Raw genomic sequence first — 26577 nt, 5'->3', positions numbered from 1 at the left:
ATATTATTATTCTATATTATTCTGTGTAATGCCCAACACAGTAGCCACTAACCACATGTGGCCATTAACACTTATGCCATGAACTTCAAAGAATCAAATGTTTGATTTTATTTAAATTTAACTTTAAATAGCTACAAATGTAATTATTGAACCCCAAGGAACATCACAGTTCTAAACCACCCTTTCAAGATAAAGATCACACTGCAAAAAAAAAAAAAAAACCCTGCTGAGATTAACTACAAATTGACAATCAGGGGAAAGGTGGCACAGGAAAAAGATTCAGATAAGAGTAAGAAACAGGAAGAATGCCAAAAGAATTCTAAAAAGATGAGACCATATATTTTTTAAATTTCATAAAAATAATATGAGTAAACTCCACAGTCATGAAGCTAACAAAGCTATGCAGACCTAAATTTCTCTCCTACCAATTCAGGAAAACTAATTTCACATTAAAATGAGCAACAGAAAAGAACTGTAGTCAAATTGTATGTAAAGCTGTTTTGGGGGTTGGTTTGTTTCCTTTTTTATGGTACCAGAGATTGAACCCAGAGGCATAAGCTTCAACCCTATCTACATCTCTAACCCTTTTATTTTATTTTTCAGGCAAGATCACACTCAGTTGTACAAACAGGCCTCAAATTTGTGATTCTCCAGCCTCAGCCTCCTGAGTCACTGAGATTACAGGCATGTACCACCACATCTAGCAGTAAAGTTCTTAAAAAAGAATGAGATAGGAAAACATGAATAAGAGTCAGAATAACACAAAAATGAAAGTATGCCTAAAAGACATGTCCACTAACAGAAAAAAATTATAATTATTTCAAAGTGAATCAAGAGAAATTTTCAAAAAGATAAAAAGACATGAAATTATGAATTAGAATTACAAATAGAAAGAAGTTGATAAAACTCAGGACAGAATTAGAAGAAAAAAATGAAAGATCATTTCAGAATTGAAATTAACCAGAAAATATGCAAGAGCAAATTTACACACAAATGTTTTAGGAGGTAACGGAAATAAAAAGAAGAAAATTGTAACATAAAAAAAGAAATGGAAAACTAGATAATGAAGATGTTATGGTTTGGATTTGAAATGTCTCCCAAAAGCTCACATGTGAGACAATGTGGGAAGGTTCAGAGGGGAAATGACTGGGTTTTGAGAACCTTAACCCAACCAGTGAATTAATCTCCTGATGAGATTAACTGAGTGGTAACTGGAGGTAGGTGGGGTATGGTTAGAGGAGGTGGGTCACTAGGGGCATGGTTTTTGGGTATACATTTGTATTTGTCAAGTGGAGATATCTCTTTCTCTCTTCTTTCTCTCCCTCCCTTCCTCCCTCCCTCCCTCTCTCTCTCTCTCTCTCTCCTTCCTGATCATCCTGTGAGCAGCTTCCCTCTGCCACACTCTTCCACCATGATGTTTTGCCTCACCTCAAGCCCTGAGGAATAGAGCTGGCTGTTGATGACTGAGAACTCTAAAACCATGAGCCCTCAAAAACACTTTTTCACCTCTACAATTGTGCTGGTCGGGTCTTTTACTCACAGCGGCAAAAGAGCTGACAAAAACAGAAGATTTGTAATAAACTGACAAAAAAGACAGGCAAAGATGATCCAACGTATGGATGATAGGAGCTGTCAAAGAAAAAAACCAAACCAATGAAACTACTTGAAACTGAAAAAGAATTGCTGAAAATTTTTTTCAAAGTTTAAAAAAAATTATATTTGAAACTATCCATTTAAAGTATATCGCACACCTGGAAAAACAGATTCAGAATGACCAACATCAAAACACAATTTAGAAAAACTATTGAACTTGAGTGACAAGGGAAAAACAATCCCTTGAATATCTGGACAGAAAGAGGAAGTTATACAAGAAACAAAGGTTAGATTGGCATCAGACTTAGATAAAATTTTACATCGGAATATAACAGAGTAATATAAATTTAAGATACTCCCAGGGAAGAAATGTAAACAAAGAACTTTATACCCAAAGGAACTACCAAGTATAATGGTGACAAAATAGTGGTGGCACACACATGTAATCCCAGCAATTTAATAGTCTGAGGCAGGAGAATGGTTAAGTTTGAGGCCAACCTCAGCAACTTAAATGAGACTATTTCAACAAAAAATATAAAGGGCGAGGGAAGGCTGGGCACAGTTGTGTATACCTATAATCCCAGCAGTCTGGGAGGCTGAGAGAAGAGGATCATGAGTTCAAAGCCAGCTTAAGCAATTTAGCAATGCCCTAAGCAACCTAGCAAACTGTGTCTCAAAAAATAAAAAGGGCTGAGGATGTTGCTCAGTGGTTAAGCACCCCTGAATTCAATCTCTACTACCAAAAAAGAAAGAAAGAAAGAAGAAAGAAAAGGGCTGGGGATGTGCCTCAGTAGCTGAGCACCCCTGGATCCAACACTATGTACGTATGAATAAATGAATGAACAAAGAAATCACAAGAACCCAGAAAATACTATTCCCTTCATTGTTTGCTGCTTCAGGTTACCAAAATAACTGGAGACACACTCACCTTAACAGAGACCATTAAATATGTATTTACTAAAGAACTTTAATGGTGATAATAAGGGAAAAACATAAATATTGTGGCTATGTTACAGTTACAATTATCAAAAATGAGGAGAGAGTAGTGAATGCATATAAAAAGTAGAATATGGCCAGGTGTGGTGGTGCACACCTGTAATCCCAGCAGCTCAGGAGGCCTAGGCGGGAGGATTGCAAGTTCAAAGCTAGTCTCAACAACTTAGAGAAGCCCTAAGCAACTCAGTGAGACCATGTCCTAAATATATTATTTTAAAAAGGGCTGGGGATGTGGCTCAGTGGTTAACTGCCCCTGGGAACAATCCCCAGCACTCCCCCCTCCCAAAAAAAAAGTACAATATGCTTTCTGATTGTCTTAAGTAATAGTGAAAGGGTATTATTTCACCCAAAATTCTGGGGGAGAAGGAAATGAAGAAGGGAGGTTATTAGCTCATTTCAATATTGGTATTAAGAGGACAAAAATACAAATTATGCTGGTGTGTGCTATGTCAACTTAGTTAAATGGGGAACCACTTTCCCAGAATCTCACTCACTATCTGGTCTGGGTTAGAGTTGGCCTAAAGAAGAATTCATACGAAATGTGTTTAAAATGTGGAAATCAAGCAGCAGCTAATATTTGGTGAAGGGTTTCCAGGTCAAATAAAGTAAGAGACAAATGCAAAGCTGCTCTGAGAGTTCCCGCTTTTACTCTTGCTGTAGCTCACTAGTGCTCTCCGTGGTGACCAATAGTGGCCCAAATCCACCACCAGATAGAGGCCTGGCCGCAAACTTGCAGAGGTGATAGCTACACATGGCAAGAGCTTTCCATAAGGATATATTCAAGCTTCTCTATTCACCATCCCACTTCAGTGCCTGTATACTCTTGGCTTCTCAGAGGTCCTCAAAAGCTCCAATTTGTCAACCCATTGGTTAGCGATTCCTTCTCTGAGTCTCCACTCTCCCTTCCAGATCTTCACTTCACCAGACCTCTCGAAGCTGTACACATATTAATTTCTATAAGTTTCTTATTCCATTACACAATCTACTTCTCTGACTGAATTCTAGTTGATACACAAACCTTGCTAAATACTAAAATATGTTAAGAGAGCAAATAACACAGACTATACAATGACACTTGAACAAAGGTATGTATGAATATAAAGGTAACCAACAGTATGACAGAAAAAAGTCCATAAAGTCCATACTTATGAAACTAGAAATAGTCTCCAGGATGTATCTTTAAATTAAAAAAAAAAACAAGTGGTACAGTATGCTACCACTCACCTAAGAAGGGAAAAGAGATAGAAATATGTATTTTCACATGTTAAGAAACAAGAGTAGGAAGAAATGTAAAACAAGTTTTTCAAGGTAAGTGGTTACCTTTAGAGACTGAAAAGAAATAAAGTAGAGGTGACAAGAATAGACTCCAAATTCCTTATTTTTTATGGCTTTCATTTTAGAACTGTGCAATTTACAAAAAGTTAAATTTAAATTTTAAAAAGCAAATCTAAAAATCAAAACTGAACTAATGAGCTAAAATTTGTATCCAATTCTTTAATGGTATAATCACAAAGGGGAACTATTTTAAGTGATTTTAAATTACATTGACTATACATTCCTAGTAGAATTAGTCAAGGAACAAAATAAAATGAAGTTAAATTTTACTCCTGTATGTATTATGGACCTAAGGAAATGAACAATTATGAGATGCTTTAATTCTATCTACTTCTAGGATCACCTTTTTTTAGAAACTGTACTTTCAGAGAGAAAAAGAACAGTAAAGTAAAAACCCTACAGTCCTGAATTTGAATTGAAGTATCTACATGAACTCATTTTTTTTTTTTTTGGTATTAAGAAAATAAAACATATTTCTACCTATGTCCACAGAAAATGATTGGAAACAATGAGCACTCCCATATAAAAAACACCCTAACCAGCTATAATCTTAAAGTACCATTTTCCCATAAGAGGAGCCAGGACTCTTTATGATTGATTCCATGTCTGGGGCAAAAAGGTACATGATGAGGCTAGAATGTCTTGCTATACCTGATAGAGAAAAGTTCAAGTTAGAAAGACTCAGGACTGAATTCTAAATAGGCTCTCGCTTTTTAAAAAAGGAGTAATTTGAACATTGCCAAGGACAGCAATTTTAATTTATTGAAACATATCAAATATGTTTAAATTCATATTTCTGCTTTCAAGCAGAATAAAAGTAACTTACAGCAAAACAACACATACTTTCTCAAACTGAGCTTCAGGTATGTCATTAAAAGTTTATTTGATTTCTCCCCATGAACACCTTGTAAGCACTTTGAATTCAACATTTTCAAAGTTTACTTTATAATCCTCCTACCATGTTTTCAATCTCAGTAAACAGTAGTACAATCCATGTGTTTCCTATGTCTGAGATCTGAGAATCATCCTTGATGCTTTCTTTATTCCTTTTCCCTCATCTCCTCCCTGTATTGAATTGGACTGATAAAAATGAGAACAACAGCATGCACGACTCAGCTCCACCCTTCTTTGCTTGTGAACAGGTTTGCTCCTGAGTGCAAGAAATCTCTACTTCAATTGACCAGGGTCCTAGCCTTGCAGTAGGGAGTGGCCAAGACTACCTGGGGCTGGGTGGGTAAATTTGCCTAATTCTTAATCTGTTTGTGGACCAAATTTGGGTCTCCAATAGATAGACAGATAGATATTTGTAGAAAGATATAATTTTTTAAAAATTTTTTTTCTCCAACTTTATTATTTCTCTACTTGCCCCAAAAAGTCATGCTGGGAAGAAAAATTATATTTGGGTCCACAAACAGCACCAAAATCTATGAAGAAAAAAAAAGCAAGATTAAGGATTTCTAAGAACTGAACATATAAGGTGATCTAGAAAAGTTCTCTGGACATATAATGTTTGAGTAGAGATCTAAATCATGTAAGACCCATGAAAAGATCTAAAGAAGAGAATTCAAGGGTATAGTTGCAGAGTACAATGAATCTGATATTGAAATGAGCACAGTATGTTTAAAACCTAGTAAGGAGATCAATGTGGAAACAAAGGAGGTAAACATGGGCAAAGCAGTCAGAGAGCAAAATTTAATGGTTGTTTTTAGGCAACAAATCTTTGGAGAACCTTATTATACAGCAAGAGATAACTGAAAAAGGGGAAAAGACACTGAAGGGATTTATGCAAGCAAGTGACATGTTTTAAAAAAAAAAAAAAAACCTTCTTGCTGCTATACATTAGAAGGCAATCTGGGCAAGAAAGAATGGTCATAAACTAAGCTGGTAAGAGTAGAAATGTAGTAAGACTAAAGTTCATTTAGAAGAATAAATGTGAGAATACCCAAGAAATTTCTGAAAAGTAAGAACAAGAGGAGATTTGCATTATCAAGTATTTAAAGTCCTTATTTTTAAAAATATACGTTTTATGTATAAACTAATTACAATAAAAAATAGATATGTAACACATGTATTATTTCATTTTCCGTTGCTATAACAAAAATCTGAGGACTGGATAACACATAAACAAGTTAGTAGGGTGCAGTGGCACACACCTGTAATCCCAGCAGCTTGGGAGGCTGAGACAGGAGGATCACAAGTTCAAAGTCAGTCTCAGCAATTTGGCGGGGCCCTAACCAATTTAGTGAGACCCTATCTCAAAATCAATATAGAAAAGGCATAATGATGTGGCTCAATGGTTGACCACCCCTGGGTTCAATCCCTGGTACCAAAAAGAAAACAATAGAAAAAAAAAGAAAGAAAGGAGTTTATTTAGCTCACAATTTTGGAGGTTAGAAGATTGATGAACCCATTTGTTCTGCCTCTGATGAGGACTCCCCTGCTTATATCACATCACAGTAGAGGCACATGCTAGCACATGAAGAATCAGTAGAAAAGAAGAAAGGGACCGGGGGAGGGAGCAGAGGAAGAAAAGAGATATATTGGGGAACAATAATGACCAAATTACATTGTTGTATTGTGTGCATGTACTAATACATAACAACAAATCCCACTATTATGTATAATTATAATGCACCAATAAAAAATAAGAATAAAAAACACCACATGGAGAGGCAGGAAGTCAAGAGAGCATGAAGGGGCCAGTCTTGCTCTTTTATAAAAACCCATTCTTACAGGAACTATGTCCCTCAAGAACTGTTTTCAACCCTTCTAAAGCAGCATTCCAAATGACCTAATCACCTCCCCCAAGGCGTCATTTCTTGGAAGTTCCACTACCCCTCAACACTGTTACAATGAGGACCGACATTCCAAAACATGAAACCTTTGGGGAACACACTCAAAATATAAATACATGCAAAGAAATTTAATAAAGATATTTTTAAATCAGTAGTAAAAGAATGGATTCGTCCTTAAAATGATGCCATTTAATTGGCTATCATCTAAAAAGAATAATTTGTACCAAATTTAAAAATTTGTGCATGTATGGCAGTGGGTCACAGCCTGCTATCCCAAGCATGGTGGCTCCACTGAGCGGTATGTTCTCCAGCAGCCTCCGGGGTTCAAGCCACCCACACGGGGACTCCCGGGCCAGGCTTCCCTTCTCCAGGCAGGGTCCAGTGTGCTGAGAACTTCTAGCAGCACCCAGGTGGACGAGTTAGAGTCGTCATTCAAGGCTTGCTTTGCTTCTTTCGTGAGTGGTGTTGACCAGTGTATCCATAAGTTTCTAGATATTGCAAGACAGACAAAATTCTTTTTTCTATAGAAAAGATTGCAGTTGTCTGTCCAGAAACCAGAGCAAGTTATCAAAGAGGACGCCTCAGAACTAAGGAACGAACTGCAGCGGAAAGATGCGCTGTTGCAGAAGCATTTGACAAAGTTAAGGCGTTGTCAGCAGGTGCTGGAGGACATCAATGTGCAGCACAAAAAGCCAGCCAAAGTCCCTCAAGGCTCCTTGGCCTATCTGGAAGAGGCTTCTGCCAGTATCCCTGTGGCTCTGAAGCAGACCTGAGAGGGGTCTGGCCTACAAGGTAGCCTCTTGCAGACAGTTTCACCAAACCTCTTTCTGTGTGGACATAGCATTTTAGAAGAATTATTTGCCAGGGAATGAGTTAGTGTGTTTCCACCTAAAAATTTCCCCAATTTTTATGAACTGGAAATTGTTTGATTAGTTTATAAAATGCTTATGGCTTGGTGAACCAAGTGAGGCTTTGTTTTGTTTGTAGCAAAGTTTAGACTTATAGTTTGATGACACAGATTCTTTCTTGGTTTTTGCTTGTTTTTAAAATCTTATGACTTTTTATATCATTTTTTTCCAATTGTTAGTTATTATCTGAGGGGGAAAATTACAATATTCCAGAATCAGTGGAGAAGGAGTTTGGATTTAGGCTTTTTACAATTACTACCCATTCATGGTAATAGAGAGAAATAGGTACATTTGCTGTCTCAAGACTTTGAACTACCTCAAAAAGAGGAATCTAATGCAATGTCTATAATACTTCCATGGTAGCACAGATATTTGTAAATGGGTCAGAAAAAGGGTTAAAATATGCCATTGGTGTAGTAATATCACAGTAGATCCTTAAGTTGATGCCGCCTTTTGTTTAGGTAAGTTTATGTGTTGTGTGGTATTGACTGTTTTGAGGGGAGCTGTATTAGGAGCATGATCTGCCTTGCAGTAATGAACCAGTGTGAGTAATAAAGCAGAACCAGTCTCTAGCGTAATAGCTGGGACATACAGGTGAAGTACAAGGGTCAAAGTTTGGTCTGATTCTTTTTCTTTTGAATTTTGTTTTGTTTGCTTGTGTTTTTGTTTTACTTTTTTGAGAAAAGGCGGTTAACATGAAAGATTCTTGCTCATGAATTTGATTCCAAGGGACTAGGGCCTTGGGGTGGAGGGTGAACTGCAGAGTGATCCTCGGCTACTTCACCTCTATAGAGAGCATGTGGCTCCTCTGTGGAGAAGGTATTTTGCCCTCTTGTTGAAGGAGGTTTTCTGTTCTCTGTTTTATGCTTCTCTTAGATTACATCCCTTTAGCCAGTACAGACACTCCACAGTCTTCTGACTAGTCAGTAGGTCTGTGGCTGCGTCCTGGTTCATTTTGTCCTCTCCAACCATGAAGATCCTTCTCCACATGCTTCGATGTCCACTCCTGTTCCTGGTCTGGCCTGGATACCACCCAGTCCAGGAAGCCTCCACTCCATTCCAAGGCACAGGACTTTTATTTCTTCCACTGTCTTGTGAGTTAGTGTATGGTATTTGTTTCTGTGCCCCTTGCTGCATTGTATGCTTATGGGAAATAGGTATTACTCCCCTTGAATATGCACAACATGTATTTTACATGATACTTTGTACTCACTTTGTGTGTATATGTGTGTGTGTGTGTGTGTGTGTGTGTGTGTGTGTGTGTGTGTGTGTGTGTATCTATATTATTCATTTTGTTTGTGTGCTATGAGGACATTTGTCTTATGGACCTATGACCTGTGATGATCAGACTGAGGCCAGCATACCCCCTTGGATGAAATGTATAGGTCAAAACTTAAAAGTTATTTTTCACTCATAAGGGTTTAACCTGGTCATCTTATGCTAATTAGAAGCTCTGATTGGCAGCTTTAGGTTTCTTGATTAAAAACCTAAATAAACTTAAGTTTGAAGCAGTCTTTCAATGATAAAGGTGTTTTTGGTGAAAAGATAGGAAACCTGTTCTACTTGGTGTTTAGTGGAAATGTTTTGAATTAGTGTATATATAAGTTATTGTCATCTCTTTATATTAATTCAGAAGTTATCTGTCAAATAAACAATTTTTCAATATTAAAAAAGTTCATGTATGATTCAGAATCTGTTTAAAAAAACATAAAATGACTAGATGAATCCTAAAGAATAATTTCATAATAGAATGGAAGACCTTCCTAAATAAGAGAAAAACCACAACAGCTATAAAGAAAAAAGCACTGATATACTTGCCTACAAAAAAATGGTTACGTTTTGTGAGAAAAAGGCACTGTTGACAAAAAACAAAGCATATGCAACAAACAGCTACCAAAAGGTTTACATAATTAATAGATAAGGTTGTTTTATCTATTAAAAAGACTATTTAATGGGAAAAAACTGTTGAAGAACGTGGAAGCAATTCAAAATAAGTGATCAGTAAATGTATGAAATGCTCAAGTCACTGATAATTTTCTTTTATTTTTATTTATTTATCTATTTAATCTTTGAGACAGGGTCTCAATAAGTTGCCTAGGCTGGCCTTGAACTTGTGATCCTTCTGCCTCAGCCTCCTGAGTAACTGGAATTACAGGTATGTGCCACCACACCCAATTCATACACAAATGTAAAATAAAATTAGACCATTTTTCTGACAACTTTCACAAAAAAAAAAAAAAAAAAAAAAAAAAAACCAACCAACCCTGGAATATGTATAAGGAAATAATTATGCCTAGAGTGAAAAGAGGAAAAAAACTTGAACAAAACAGATTTAAAAGAAAGGTTATTGAGCCTGGGATTGTGGCACAGTGGTAGAGTGCTTACCTAGCACGTGTGAGGCACTGGGTTGGATCCTCAGCACCACATAAAAATGAATAAGTAAAATAAAGATATTGTGTTCATCTACAATTAAAAAGAATATTTAAAAAAAAGATAAGGTTATTGTATTTCTAAGACTTTTTTTCTTTAATGTGCTTCTTTTCAATTAGCATGTATTACTTCACAACTAGGAAAAAAGTGAATAAAAATTTTTAGAACAGTTCATGCTACATTATAAAAATCTTGGGATACATAAGGGTCTAAATTACATTAAGAAAAATAACCACCTTTTACTTATGATCTTTATTAACAAAATATTAGCTACTTAAGATGATATAACTTTTCACCAAAGAGGATTTTGCATAAGGTGGCATAACATTAAGCAAAGCATTCTGTGAACAATGGATAATTTGTTCCTAGTTTTAGGCTCAAATTTTTTCAAAAGGTCACAGGCTAAAATTTTTGCCTCTGTGTACATTCTAACCAGTTTTTAAAAGGAAACTGTTCTACTTGGTGTAGAGGTAGGGATTACATTAAAATTTGCTTATTGTGAGTTCTCATCTACATGAGAGAAAAAAGCAAAGAAAAATATACTAGGGGAAAGTACCTAAAATATCAGCTCTACACACCAGACAATGACAATTAATCAAACATTAGTATTTACTGCATTTCCTAAAGTGGATTCTATACCACTAGAATTCACACATTTCCCAAAGTGAATTCTTTTCTTTTTAATATTTTTTAGTTGTCAATAGACCTTTATTTATATGTGGTGCTAAATATGGAACCCAGTGCCTCACACATGCTAGGCAAACACTCTGCCACTGAGCTATAACCCCAACCCCAGCCCTCCCAAAGTGAATTCTATATCATTAGTTTGTAACAGAATTTTATACAGCATTCAATGAACTTAATTTTAAAGTTTTACTTTCATTTTAAGATCATTTAAAATATATAACTTGTGATCAAACCTACAGTTACAAAGACATTATTCCTTTGACAAAGCAAAAATAGAAAAAGTAAACCAACTGAAAGTTGTTAAGGAAGGAGTAAATGATAACAGGATATAGCTGAGGACATGAATGACTAAAGTAGGCAAATAACATAACATTCTGAAATTTAATACTTAGTTCATAAAACAGGTATTCATTAACTTAATATAGGTGTATAAATACATTTTGTAGGCAAAGAGATTACCATGGAGCCAAATCAATCTTGTTAAGAAGTAAATTCCAACATCGTTCTCCCTTAAATGCTTTTTAATTTTTTCCCTTCCTACTATTCTGAACTTACAGGTCACCCAAATTTTTCATATGCAGAAGTCCCTAATTCACAAATAAAGAACCTATTTATACTCAATTCACAAATAAAGAAGCCATTACTGAAGCTCCAAAAGTCAATTCCCAAAGGCCTTTTCTACATTCTCCAGCTATCTACTATCCAGGGGAAGATTTGTTTCTATCAAACATAAACTTTAATCACAATGTTTCCATAAAAATATGTTGATTCTTCCATTATTCCTCCTCTCCCTTCTGTACAATCATTCAGTACAAAAGTTATTAGATGGTACAGAGCAAGTAGGCATCTACATATCTTTTGGGGGAGGTGAAGATATAGAGGACTGAGCAGGATGAGGAAGGCATTTGTGTGGAGGAAACAGGATGAAGCAGGTGAAGAGGGTGTCCACATGTGGCTGGTAGCCCAGCAGGGTATGACAGAGAATGAATGGGCTGAGGAGAGACTTTCCCACCCAGTACAGCCAGGCACAAGATATTAGAGTCCAAGCAGGGTGAAAAGGGTATCTACCTGGGACAGCAGGTCAGATAGGATGACAGAGGCCAAATGGGAAAAGGAAGATAGTACCAAATGGGTGTGAAAGCCTGAGTGGGGCCAGTAAGGGACTACACTGGATTATGCTAGTCTTATGCATGGTGGGAAGGGGTTTGAGAATATACCCCAGGGTGCGGAGAATATACACCCTGGGAAGCACAGGCACAGTATCTGAGTCTGAGCAGAGTAAGGAAGATGTCCATGCTGGGTGGGAGTGGGGGTATAAGGGTACCAAGCAGGCATCTGTGCTTGATTCACTTTCTGTGGTATCCCAGGTTTAAGATGAAAATACTAAGTATCTCGTGATAAACACTGAGCTACTATTTTTTGATAAATCTGAGAAATACAAAAAGGACAAAGATGGAGAAGGCAGGGAATGCAAAAAGATCAGAGTAGCAAAAATGCCAAAAAAAAAAAAAAAAAAACCCTAATAAGCTTAGAAATGTGGAAAATCTCATTTACAACAGAAATAAGATGCAAGTATTAATAAAGTATGTTTAATTAAATATATACTTCTAAATATAACTGATAGGCTGGGCTAGAAAAAGTTGATCCTACTAAAGATTGTGGAGAAGTCAGTCTGCAAGATGACCCCTAGTGAGCCACATACGTCCCACACTGAACCAGGATTGGTAACTAACAGAATTCACGAGTGATGATGTGCCTCTTCCAAAATTAGGTTATAAAAGGTGGAAGCAGGCTGGGGATATAGCTCACCAGTAGAGTGCTCGTCTCCCACACACAAGTCTCTGGGTTCAATCCATAATGCTGGGGAAAAAATTTTAAAAATGGAGACTTTTATCTTGGACTGGCTTGTACTTTCAGAATATCTTCTCCAGAGGAAACCAACATCCATGGCATGAGAACACTCACTCAGGCAGCTTACACAGAGGTTCACAGAGCAAGGAACCAAGTCCTCCTTGCCAATAATCAGGTGAAGGAACTTTGGAGCAGTCTGTGCCTCCCAAGAAGCTGGAACTACAGGCACATACCACTACACCCAGTTTCCTTCTATTTTAAGACTGAATAACATTCCATTGTGCAGATAGACCACATTTTCTTTATTCATTCATTACTCTGTCAACAATTAGATTGTTTCCAGGTCTAGGCAATTGTGAACAACCCTGTTATTCAAGGTTGCAGATACCTTTAAAATGTGGTAATTTCAATTCCTTTAGATATACCCAGAAAAGGGATTGCCCTAGCCACACTTCTGAAACACCGAAACTTCTATAAAGGATTTTTTAGTGGTAAATGATTTTATGGATATGTTGTTTCACTGTACAGATGATACAAACCTCTTGTCTTCATAAATAATTGCTAGGGGTCTTTTCTATCTGATCACCAAACATAGTAAGTATTCATATAAATAATTTCCAGTTGATATTTATTCAGCACAAGTAACAGGCACCAAACACATCATACACCCCACTTAATCCCACAATTTTCATTATTCTGGTTAATACTTTAGTCTCAATCTCCAAAGACTTTCTTACTCATACTTTCAGAAATGCCATTCCTGCACCCCACAGGTCTCTCTTCCATGCTGTATGGATCTCCTGGCCTCTCCTATATGGTTCTTGTAACAACCATAATTATATAACCAAATGATAAGTTATTTAATACCCATTACTATCCTAAAATGTAAGTTTCATGGGAGCAAAGAAGGTATCTTTCTTATAACCTGTTTTAACCCATGCTTAGGAGTTTTTAAAGGCGATCAAAAGATACTTGCTGAATAAAAGACTGAACCAGTGTGTTACACTTCTCTCTCCCTTAACAACTACCTCTTATTAGGGACAGCAGTTTGCCTCAAACTGTGGTCCAAGAAAAACAGGTGGTCCCTGCTATTCTACCAACAAAAGTTCAGGCAGCTTAGTGATTTCAGAAGTAAAGACCAATCAACCATTTCCTTCACCTATATTTTAAATCTTGAACTGTAAAAAAATATTTTCACAATAACCCTTATTACCTTAATGGGTAAAAATCTCTGTAACCATAAACCACCAGCCTCTTGCCTGAATCCTTGAAGCAGACATACATATCCACAGGCAACCAACTGGGCAATATCTTCCTGGATAAACTAGATATTCAAAAAAAAGATCTTCAGGAGCTGCTGGAATTGTACCTCAGTGGTAGAGCACTTGCCTCACATGTATGAGGCACTGGGTTTGATCCTCAGCACCATATAAATAAATAAAATAAAGGTACTGTGTCCACCCTACAACTAAAAAGCTTTTTAAAAAAATTTTAAAAGACATACATTAAGGAGGACGGACCTCCAACAATAAAAGTTAGCTCTCTACCAACTGACCCTACAGTAAAGCTCATGCACAGGAGCTTCCAATTATCCCACATTTAAGATGGACTCTTCCAAATTTGTTGTTTTCCAGCTTTATATATTTTATATATATATAAATACATATATATGTGCCAGTTACAGATATACACAAATATATATATAGTTTAAATTTTACATGATTTGATGTAAGTATACAGTGTGAAATGATTAACACAATCAAGTTAATTAACACATCTATTAACCCCATATAAATAAATAAACCCCTTTTTTGAGAGGGGTACACTTAAGATCTAAGAGTAAATATTTAAATATTTAAAGTGAGAACAGGTAGCCTAGAATTGACAAACATAAGGTAAACCTGTAAATATGAAAAAATTGGGACCCAATGTGGTGGCACATGCCTGTAATCCCTGAGGCTTGGGAGGCTGAGACAGGAGGATCACAAGTTCAAGACCAGTCATAGCAACTTAGTGAGACCTGGTCTCAAATTTTTTAAAAAGTCTAGGGATGTACCTCAGTGGTAAAGTGCCCCCCTGGGTTAAATCTCCAGTACAAAAAAAAAAAGATGAAACATTTGGGAACCAAGCAAATACCACTTAATTTTGATTTAAACAAACAAACAAAAGCAGGAATGAGAAGAAAACAAACCCACCCACCCTCCAAAAAAGTCAGTTACTAACATCTAAAAGACATGAGAAAATGTTAAAGGATGCTATTTTAAAAATATAAAACACGTTAGAATAATAAAACAAGTAATTTAAAAATATAAAACATGTTACAATAAAGAACATTTGTAATGTTGAATATGACAAAATATTGGGAGATACCAAGACCATCCACTGGTTCATTGGTTTACTAGGACTCCCAGGCCTCAGCTTATAGTCACATTCAGTTATTATTCATTACAATAAAAGGATACAAATCAAAATGAGAGAGAAAAAAAAAAAAAAAAAAAAAGCTGAAATAGAGGAAGATCCAGAAGAAGCCTGGCACAAAGTTCCAAGAATCCTCTACCAGGAATCACACAGGACACGCTAAACTCCTCCAGTTGTGACAACACCCATGCACTATTTCTACCAGGTAAGTTCACTATACAGTAATCAGAATTTTTATCAGTGTCATCCTCTGCCTAGAACCTACCAAAATTCTAGACACCCAAGTGGGAAGCAGGTGTTCAACGTAAATCACATAGCATGCACAGTGTTAAGCACCATTCTTATCACGGGATGGTTGGATGACTTCCAAAATTCAAGTTCACAGACATCAGCCAAGGGTCAACCTCCAACAAACGTTTCTAAGGGTAACAGTCCTGCTATATTAATTATTCTGCACAGACATTTAAAAAAAAAAAAAAAACTCAGAAGAGCAAATCAAAACTCTCCCTGTGAAAACAAACAGAAAAAGACAATACACTAATGAAAGAAAAAAAAATTTTTAAACTCCGTGATTAATTATAACATATGATATATGAAGGTTGCAGGGATAAGAAATAAGCATGGAAGAAAGACATTGCTAAAGAAATAATACAAGAAATTATCTACTTTTGAAAGGCATGAGTTTCCAAACTGAAAAGACCTGTTTCATATTCAAGTATGTTATTACTGAATTGCAGAATAAGGACAAAGAAAAAACATCTCAAGGACTTCTAGAAATGAAAAAGTAAGTTACTGACAAAGTTATAGGAATCAGAATGGCCTCAGAGTTAGCCATAATATCAGTGATAAACTGGAAGGCAAAGAAAAAGATGCTTTCAGGCTTGGGTTTAGTAAGAAATAAATTTAACCACACAGGGCTGGGGTTGTGGCTCAGAGGTAGTGCGCTTGCCTAGCACACATGAGGCCCTGGATTTGATCATCAGCACCACATAAAAAATAAAGGTATTGTGTCCACCTACAACTAAAAAATGTATTTTAAAAAAATAAATAAATTTAACCATCGTAGATTATGGTAATTTGCTATAGTGGACTAAGACTCTATCAAAACAAGCTACTCCAGATCATTTTATTTATTTATTTATTTATTTATTTAAAATACTAGAGATCAAACCAAGGGCCTTGCCCATGCTAGGCAGGCAATTCACCACTGAGCCACATCCCTAGCCCCAGATCATTTTAGCTAATATTCCAATTATCTTTTTTTTTTTTAAATCAAAGTCATTTTCCTAATATGATTCTTTAAAAAAACTACAACTGAATTCCCAAATCATCCCTTTTTCTAGTTATGTGAAGAAATAACATCACTGATGTTAAAAATGAAAATGGAAAATAAAGATTTTTAAAGACTGACAATGAAGGCTAATCACATTTAACCAGATCTACATAAATGTAGTTGTTAATCCTTTCAAAAAGTCAAAAAGGCCAGAAAATGTTCATGATCTTTATATCTGGAATTCAAAATTTTAATAACAAAATATTCTAGCACAGTTCAAAAATTATACATTTTAATAAAATTAAAATTACAGAAGGAAAGTCAGCAGTCAGTGGTGAACATTCTCATCCAGGCTTCACTCCCTTTGTGGGGGCTGAGAAAACAGTTTTTGAATGACAAAGATTCTATGTGCTAATTGTAACATAGCATTTATAACAATTCAAGCACCTGCCACTGTGCCAAGTTTACAACTTAGTTCAAGCCAGAAGCTGGAGCTATTTAGTCAGTACTAATGGTCATGTCACTTACCAGGCTGAATGAAAGAGAATTTCATTCATGAAAAGAGAAAGAAGCAGATTAAAATAAACTTGGAATCATCATGAAGAGGGAAGAGCCAACAAATTGAGCTTCCAGGCCTAACCCTAAATGTCCTCTCAACTTTACATTCAGATGACCAGTCTATTTTTAACTAGTCTAATTTTAACCATTTCTTCTCCATGCCAAAATGATTCCATTACAGACTGTCAAAAAAAAAAAAAAAAAAGTACTACAAAATACACACTTCTTTTTTTTCCCTTGGTGGTAGACATTAAACTCAGGGCTACCCACAAACTAGGCAAATGCACTACCACTGAACTACGTTCCCAGTCCTAAAACATATACTTTACATAATACATTCATCCTCAGTTTATCTGAAAATTAATATTAAAATGCAATTATAGAGGTGGAAATACTCTTTTGGTCCATAAGCAGACAACAATTTAATAAGAAAAATATATTTGAACCAATACAAATATAGTCAAGCAAAATATAAAAGTACTAGATATTTGAGCCAATATAAATATACTCAAGCAAAATAAAATAATTTTGTACCTATTTCAATGGCAAGACTCCATCTAAAGAACTTGAAGGGGTTTTGATAGATGAAGCTCAATAGTAGAGTATTTGCCTAGCATGCACAAGGTTCTGGGTTCAATTCCCAGCACTGGGAAAAGAAAAAAAGAGTTGAGGGGATTTTTGTTTTGTTGTTTGTTGTTGTACTAGGGACTGAACGCAGGGGCATTTTACCACTGAGCTACATCCCCAGCCCCTCCCCCCCCCTTTTTTTTTTTATTTCGAGACAGGGTCTCCCTAAGCTGCTTGGGGCCTCACTAAATTGTTGAGGTTGGTCTCAAACTCACAATCCTCCCACCTCAGCCTCCCAAATCATTGGGATTATAGGCATGCACCATTGTGCCTAACAGGATTTATTCTGATGTAGGCAAAAAAACAAAACTCATCTCCAAAGATGGAAAAGGAAATACCAACTTCAAAACATAAGTCCCTTACTGATCATTCAAAATGATTTTTCCCTAAAGAAACAAGAAAGCTGTCATTTACAACTTCTATCTTCAGCTCAATGTTAGTCTCTTCCTGTCCTCCTTTCAATGTCATCTTCTAAACAAATCTCTCATCTTCCCCTCTTCTGAATTCCTACCATCACCTTCCTAGCTCAGAGAATCATCTCTTACAATTCTAATTCTTCTTGCCTTTAATATTGTCCCCTCAAATTCATATCCTAACTACAAAGAAACACATTTTAAAATATGTGAGCTTGCCATTCATGCTTAAAACCTTTCAATGGCTCTCTGTCACCCAGAGAATAAAGTTAAAACTCTTTCATTCATTGAACAGTTGAATGCTTATTAAGACTCTTCCAAGCAGGAACTGTGCTATGCCTGGGGATATTTATGAAGCACTATTTAAAAACTTGCATTCTTCAGACACAGAATAATTTCTGTAGAAGGAACAAGTCAAGTAAATTCTTCCCGGGGGGGGGGGGGGGGGGGGGGGAATGCATCTGCAGTCCCTTCTACTTTAAAAGACTGTATAACTTGTTAAAAATTCATTCTTACTTGTGATTGTTTCAAATTAAAGAAATCCCTTCAACTTCTAGGTTCAAAAATTCTTTTAGCATCTTTTATGCTTATGACTCCACAACATACAGATTAAGGTCATAAAATACTAAACAAAAATAGTGTACCTACCTCATTTAACCTTGTATAAACCAACCATGTATTAGTTTAATATGTATACCATATTTCAAAGACATAATTTAATTTCTCTACAATTCAGTCCTTTAAATCATGCGATACTGAAATTCTAATTCACAAATGCTGAGATTTAAACTACACTTTAGCATTTTTCCAGGAGTTCAAAAACAAATGCCAAAGAATAGGTAAAAATATGATTTGGTTAGAATAGAATAAAAATGTTAACTAACAGCCCGTCCATAATTTAATAAGACCATTTTACGAAAACACTTCTTGAAGCACATGGAAGATTTCACATATTCATTCATTCAATAAACATCTGAGTACATTCTATGGGTAAAGCACTATTCTAACCACAAAGAACACAAGAGTGAAAAAAGAAAAACAAAATCCCTTCCCTCATGGAACACAAATTTAATAGAGAAGATAATTAATAAATAATTTTAAAGTGGTTATGATGTTTTGGTTGGGCCTTAAAAGGGAGGACTTTTAAAATTTGATGTTCTTCAAATTCAAGTATCTCAAGGTTTCCTCTGTTTAAGTGGATTAAATAGATTCTAATTAGATACTCTTATCAAACTATTTACTGTTCTGAAACATATACATTATTCCAGATGAAAATCGCTAACCCTAATAATAAAAGTTATTAAGTTTTACCTAGCTGAGCACAGTGGCACATGCTTGTAATCCCAGCAGCTTGGAAGGTTGAATCAGGAGGATAACAAGTTCAAAGCCAGCCTCAGCAAAAAGCAAGGTGCTAAACAACTCAGTGAGTTGTTATCTCTAAATAAAATACAAAACAGGGTTGGGGATGTGGCTCAGTGGTCGAGTGCCCCTGAGTTCAATCCCTGGTACCCAAAAAAAGAAAAACAAAATTTACCTAAATTTGATAAGCAGGCAGAAATATTACAATTTATAAATCCAATCTGTATCCTGAAATAAATGGCAGCCTTTAAGTTTTCAATCATATAACCCATAACAATGGAAATCTACCAGGAGGATTTCAACAAAATTTAATATAAAGTAGAGGTAATAATGATAACTCTGTATGGATAAAGCTCATAGTTCAAAACTCACTACTTTATAGTTACTCCAAAGTTGTTAGATCATTAGTTTTTAAAAGTCTACAATTTACTAAAAGCTTTTCTTGGTCAGATAGTTATTTTGCTTTTCTTTTTTAATGAGAAAATACGATGTTCACAAAGTATTAATGACAGTGGATAGTAATGTACTTTACAACAGGAAAAAAATAAATCCTATATACACACAGATTTACACAGGACGGACAAAATTTTGTTCTAACTGGAATATACACATTTTGGAGTAGATTTCCCTCCCTGCCTGCAATGCTTCTGCCAACAACTAGCCCGCTCAAAACTCAGTTACAATGCTAGCAAGGAGAACAACTCCTCAAAAATGGGAGTCTTACCTTACAACATACACTTACTTTGAATCAAATATTGTTCTCCCAACAGTCAGAATACATGGGCCTGAGAACTAAGGGACACAAGTAGAAGAGGTTCATGTGATACTATTCCTAAAAACCCCATTAGCGGAAGTTTTATTTCCAGTCCCATCCAGTTCCTTGGATATCTTTGACTGAGAAGCCTCGGTTTCCATGGAAGGAATGATTCCACCAGGATCCTCTCAAATGGATGTTGAAACTACCTTATGATCACTGCCTCCATGACACTGAATCAGAATTTCCCAACTTGGCATCACTGACATTTTAGACTTGATAATTCTTTCCTAATAGGGGCTGTCCTATGCACTGTAGGGTGCTCTATCCACTAGATGCCAACAGCACTGCCCTCCCAAATCTGTGGCAATTAAAAACATCTCCAGACATTGCCAATGTCCCCTAGAAGGCAAAATCACCCCCATTTGAGAATCACTGTACTACATCAACATCAAAGAAGGAGCTTATTCTATTAGATGGTGTTATTCAGACTGATTACCAAGGAGACACTGGACTGCTACTGCATAAAGAAGATAGGAAGGACTATGTCTGGAACTTCAAGGAATGTCTGAAATGTCTCTGGATTTATATGTATAAGAGCAAGTGTTAATGAAAAAAATACAGCCACATAATTACACACAACCAAGTGTGAAGCAGGACTCAGTGAGGATTCATATTCTTCACTAATGATTTGGCTTACCCCACCAGCTGAAGTTCAGAATAAGGGCCAAGGAAACATGGACTGGGCAGAAGAAAGAAGTTATAAATATGAATTGCAATCTCTCAACTAGTAACAGAAGCAAGGTCTATAGAAGCTACTCATATTTTCTTCCATGCTTAGTATGGGGAAAGAGATACTGTAAGTGCATAAATCAATTTCTTCTCTCTTCTCGATATTATTTTTTGGCAGGGAGTACCAGGGATTGAACCCAGGGCACTCAACCCCTGAGCCACATCCCCAGTCATTTTTATTTTTTATTTTGAAACAGGGTCTCACTAAGTTGCTTAGGGTCTCGCTAAATTGGTGAGGCTGGCTTTGACCTTGTGATCCTCCTGCCTCAGCCTCCAGAGCCAATGAGATTATGGAGTCTTACCTTACAAGATACACTTACTTTGAATCAAATATTGTTCTCCCAACAGCCAGAATACATGGGCCTGAGAACTAAGGGACACAAGTAGAAGAGGTTCATGTGATACTAGGCCACCATCCCTAGCTGACTCTCTTCTCAATGTTATACAAACTCTATTAGCAAAGGTTAGCTTTACAATTTAGTCTCTGGGTAGCAGGATATTCAGGCAGGACTATGAATGTGAGTCATAATTAACACAGTCCAGAACTGGATAGTGTAACTATTACCCAGAAATGGACACGATGAATTAGGAATTTGTTCCTTATTTTGCGAAGAGGGTAAGGACATCTTCATTTTTACAAGTAATCTATCCACTTGTTTGTCAAAAGTTTAGAGTTCTTTTTTTCTTATACAGAAGATGAAATACTATTTAAAGGCATATGTGGCTGATGAACAAAGAAGTACTCTCATAAACTACTACTATCCCTCATCTTCAAACCCATCCTCTATACTGTTTCCTTTTTTCTTTTCTTTTTTTTTTTTTTAGTTTGTAGATGGACACAATACCTTCATTTTACTTATGTTTTGCTTGTTTTATGTGCTGCTGAGGATCAAACCCAGCACCTCACATATGGCTAGGCAAGTGCTCTACCACTGAGCTATGACCAGAGCCCTATACTTTGTATTCTGATGGTGGGGCTACTGTACAAATTTTTTTTCTCCTTTGCCAGCTGACTCATTGTTAAGGCTCTGCCAAGGAGACACTAAAAAGATACCACAAGACTGAGAGAGGGACAAAAGAGTTGATTCTCCCTATTTGTTTCTTATTTCTATCAGCATCACCCCATCTCAATTTTTCTCTAAAAATAGTAATACAAAGACTCCTTACATTTAATATAGTTTTTGGAGGTTAGGCAGAGACTAGACTATCAAATACTTTTAGAAGAATTCTGTGAAGGACAATCAGAATTATTCCTAAAATCTGTGATAAGAGGAATGGGGATGTAACTCAGTGGTTGAGTGCTTGCCTAGCATGCAGAAGGCCCTGGGTTCAACCCCAAGTACAGGAAGGAGGAGCTATGGCTGGAGTCAAGCACAGCTGAACAGGCCTGTAATCCCAGTTGCTCAGGAGGCTGAAGCAGGAAGATCACAAGTATTAGACCAGCCTGGACAACTTAGAAGACCCTGTTTCAAAACAAAATTTTAAAAAAGGAATGGAGATAGCCAGATGGGGTAGTACATATCTATAATCCCAGTTGTTCAGAAGGCTGAGGCAGGAAGATTCCAATTCAAGACCACCTGGGGCAAATAGCATGACCTTGTCTCAAACAGAAAAATAAAAAGGACGGGGGCTGTAGCTCAGTGGTAAAAGCACTCATGGGTTCAATTCTCATTAACATACACAAAAAAAGGCTAGGACACAGCTCAGTGGTAGAGTGCTTGCCGAGTATGTATAAGGTCCTGGATTCAATCACTAGTACCACTTTACAGACATCATTACCCTATGTACATGTATGATTACACAAATGGTATGAATCTACATCCTGTACAACCATAGAAACAAAATGATGTACCCCATTTGTGCATAATGAATCAAAATGCAATCTGTAAAATATAAAAATAAGAGACCATAGAAATGAAAAGTTGTACCCCATTTGTGTACAATGAACCAAAATGCAGTCTGTAAAAATAAAAATAATAATAAAAAAAGCTTTAAGAGTAAGAAAAAAAAGCACACTCACAAACACAAAACAAAAAACAAAAAACTATGGCCTACATAAAAATAAGAACAATAAGGAAAATGAATATATTTCTACGTATTTGAAACATTCCAAAATTAAAACCAAAATATCTGTTATAAATGACACTTCTAGGGCTGGGTTGTAGCTCAATGGTAGAACACTTGCCTAATATGTCTGAGGCACTGGGTTTGATCCTCAGCACCACATATACATAGATAGATAGACAGATGTATTGTATCCAACTATAACTAAAAAAAAATTTTTTTTAAATAACAATTCTCCCAAAACTGATCTATATATTCAACACAATCCCCATCAAAATGAACAAGATGATCCTAACCATATGTGTGTATACAAAGAATCTAGACTAGTTAAAACAATTTGGAGAAAGAACAAAGTTGGAGAGGACTTATACTATTTGATTTCATATTGTTCTATAAAGTACAATACTATGCAGTATTGGCATAACATAGTAGGCACACACAATCACATACAAAAATCAATTTAAAATGAGATAAACCTTAGTATAAAACCTCAAACAATACATTTCTCCAAAAAATGAGAGCCGAGTGTGGTGGTGAATGCCTGTAATTCCAGTAACTCTTCAGGCTGACAGAAGAGATCACAAGTTCGAGGCCAGCCTGGGCAACTTAAAAAGACCTGTCTCAAAAAATAAAGAGTTTGGAATGTAGCTCAGTGGTAGAGTGCTCTGAGCTCAAACCCAGTACTGCAAAGAGAGAGAGAAAATAAAAGAAAAAATTGTCGCCTTGTATTAGCAAAGATTTCTTAGATAAAAACTGCATTATCCCCCCCCCCCCAAAAAAACTGATAACCTGGCCTTCAGAAAAATTAAGAACATCTCCTTTCAAGACTTGGAAAACTAGGAGAACATATCTGTAAATCATAAATCTAATAAAAGATGTATATTCAATACATATTACAAAACTCAATAAAACCCAATTTTTAAAGACTGGACAAAAGATTTGCACACACGTTTTACCAAAGAAAGTATTCAGTTGGTAAATAAGCTATGAAAAGATGCTCAATATCATTCTTCATTAGGAAAATGGAAATCAAAACATCAGTGATACCATTAACACCCACTAGAATGGCTATAATTTAAAAGGAAAAGAAGAATAAATGTTTACAAGGATGTGAAATAACTGGAACTCTCATAACTGCTGTAAAATGTTATACTCACTTTGGAAAACAGCTTCACAGCTTCTTTAAAAATTAAAAATATACACACCACATGATCTAGTCATTCCACTCCTTTATATTTACTCAAAAGAAATGAAAGTATACATCCACACAAAGTCATATACAGGAATCTTAGAAACAACTTTATTTGTAATGGTTGAAGTTTGGATTGTTCAGTTAGCCATCAACAACAGGTTATTGGGATAAACAATTTGTGATATCTTCATTGAGACAAAATAGTTCAATGGTTCTGATACCGCCTAGCAATGGAATAGCAATAGAAAAAGATATTAAAGAGGGCAAGAGGAAATTTTTGTGGGCAATATATGTTCATTATCTTGACTGTGATGATGGTATCACAGGCTTACAGGTATCAAAGCTCAACCACTCGTTTGTTTTAAACATATGCATTTTAATATATGCCAAATTTTACACCAAATTCTACCTTACAATAAAAGCTGCAGAAATACTATTCTAGAATAAAAAACAATAAAGTTCCAAAAATTAACCAAAAAAGGGCAATATTCTTTATATTTACTGACATATTCAACTGAGTGTTCTTCACTGTTTCTAAGGATTTTGTACCTCCATTTGAGACATTTTCCTTCTACCTAAAGAACTTTCTTTTAGTAATCTTATAGTACAGTTTGCTGGTTATAAATTCTCTTAGCTTTTGTTTTAAAGTGGCTTTTCACCTTTGTTTCTGAAGGATATTTCTGCTGGAAATAAAATTCAAGCTTCACAGTTTGTTCTATTTCTTGATACTTTAAGAATGTTTGTTTCTACCCTTGTGTTAAAAAGTTAGCCATTAGTCATATCATTGCTCTTTGGAGCGGGCAGTTACTGGAGATAGAACCCACTGAGCTATATCCCTGGTCCTTTTCTTTCTTTCTTTTTTTTACTTTGAAACAGGGTCTTGCTTGCTACCTTGCCCAGGCTGGCCTTAACTTGACAATTCTCCTGATCCTCCTTGCTCCATCTTCCAAGTAGCTAGGTTTACAGGTGTGTGTGTAATATTGCTCCTTTGAAAGTAGTTTTCCCTCCTGCTTTTAGGAGGTTGTTTTGTTTTGTTTTGTTTTTGTCTTCAGTTTTTGACAGTTCAATGAAGATATACCCAAGTGTAGTTTTCTTTGTATTTACTGTGCTTAGAGTTTGCTACACAGTTTGAATTATAGGTTGATATCTTTCATCAGTTTTAGAGAACATTTTACCATTACCTCTTCAAGTATTTGCTTCCATACTTATCTCTCTTCTCTACCTCTGAGTCTCCAATTATCCATGAGACTTTACATTAGCGTTCCATGTGTCTCTCAGGCTTTGTTACACTTTTTCCATTCTTTATGTTGGGCGGGGGGGCATACTGGGGATTGAACCCAGGGGTGCTTAATCACTGAGCCACATTTCAGTCCTTTGGGGTTTTTTTGGTTTTTTTTTTTTTTTTATTTAATTGTATATGGACACAACATATTTTGTTTATTTATTTTTATGTGGTACTGAGGATCAAACTCACTGCCTCACACATGCTAGGCAAGCGCTATACCACTGAGCTACACCCCCAGTCACTCCCAGTCCTTTTTATTTTTTATTTTGAGACAGGGTCTCACTATGTTGCCTAGGTCCTCACTAAATTGCTTAGGGACTTCACTAAATTACTAAGGCTGGCTTTGAACTTACGATTCTCCTGCCTCAGCCTCCAGAGTTGCTGGGATTATCAGCATGCACCACTACACCTACCCAGCCACTTTTTCCATTCTTTTCTCTTCCTGTGCTTTCCTGCAAGTTCAGTATTTCACCACAAAATTGATGCCTCCACATAATCAATGAACCCTGTTTTTTCAGTCCAAAACTTCATTTATAATCTTTCACTGCTTAATCCTCATGATGTAATTGTTATCATGCCACCCAAAAGATTGAATACAGCAGCAAGGTATTCCCCAGTAGCATATGGATGCACATTTATCTACCTGCACATTGTGAGATAGGAACCTAGAATTCTCAGCACACATGATGTCAGTGTATTTCCAAAAGCCAACTTGCATTGTTTGTTTAGAACGGTATTATACTAATGGTAAACACATTACATGAGTTGCACCAAGAACCATTCATCTCATAATGAAACAAATGACAGTGGCACAGAATCTTTAGACACAAGATTAAATTTGGGGTCCATACTTCACAACATTAGTAAATTTTCTTAAGTGTAATATTTTGACTATAAAGCACAAATCAGTAACTAATAATTTTTTTTCAGACCTGTTTGCTAAACTATCACAAAGAAACTATGTGCACAGATTTGGACTATTCAATTTTAACAATTATTCATGAGTATTTTACGCATCCTAATCTTGCACCAAAGACAGTTTGTAACAAATGATTTTTAGTATACAAGGGGGTACTAGGGATTGAACACAGGGGCACTCAACACTGAGCCACATCCCCAGTCCTATTTTGTATTTTATTTAGAGACAGTCTTGATAAATTGCTTAGCACCTTGCTTTTTGCTGAGATTGGCTTTGAACTGCCCTCAGCCTCCCGAGCCGCTGAGATTACAGGCTGCACTACCATGCC

At 36.1% G+C, this 26577-nt stretch overlaps 1 protein-coding gene and 1 pseudogene across 7 annotated transcripts in view; one reads left to right on the top strand and one right to left on the bottom strand.

The window, feature by feature from the left end:
* Window positions 1-26577, bottom strand: part of NF1 (neurofibromin 1) — a 257173-nt gene that overhangs the window by 212149 nt on the left and 18447 nt on the right. The window contains exon 1 of one of the 6 annotated variants that reach the window (XM_079130416.1): window positions 17379-17522. The exons of the other annotated variants lie outside the window; for them this stretch is intronic. The gene's annotated coding sequence lies outside the window, so the exon portion shown is untranslated. Of the gene's footprint in view, window positions 1-17378; window positions 17523-26577 lie in introns of those variants that run through there. 6 annotated transcript variants of the gene reach the window in all.
* Window positions 37-10755, top strand: LOC306655852 (mediator of RNA polymerase II transcription subunit 28-like; annotated as a pseudogene). The gene has a single exon. The product of its transcript is annotated as a mediator of RNA polymerase II transcription subunit 28-like (transcript).

The sequence above is a fragment of the Sciurus vulgaris genome (assembly GCF_902686455.1).
Source record: "Sciurus vulgaris genome assembly, chromosome: 3".
In the NCBI taxonomy this organism is placed as follows: domain Eukaryota; kingdom Metazoa; phylum Chordata; class Mammalia; order Rodentia; family Sciuridae; genus Sciurus; species Sciurus vulgaris.
The sequence above is the reverse complement of the archived record's forward strand: the minus strand, read 5'-3'. Positions and strand labels throughout refer to the sequence as shown.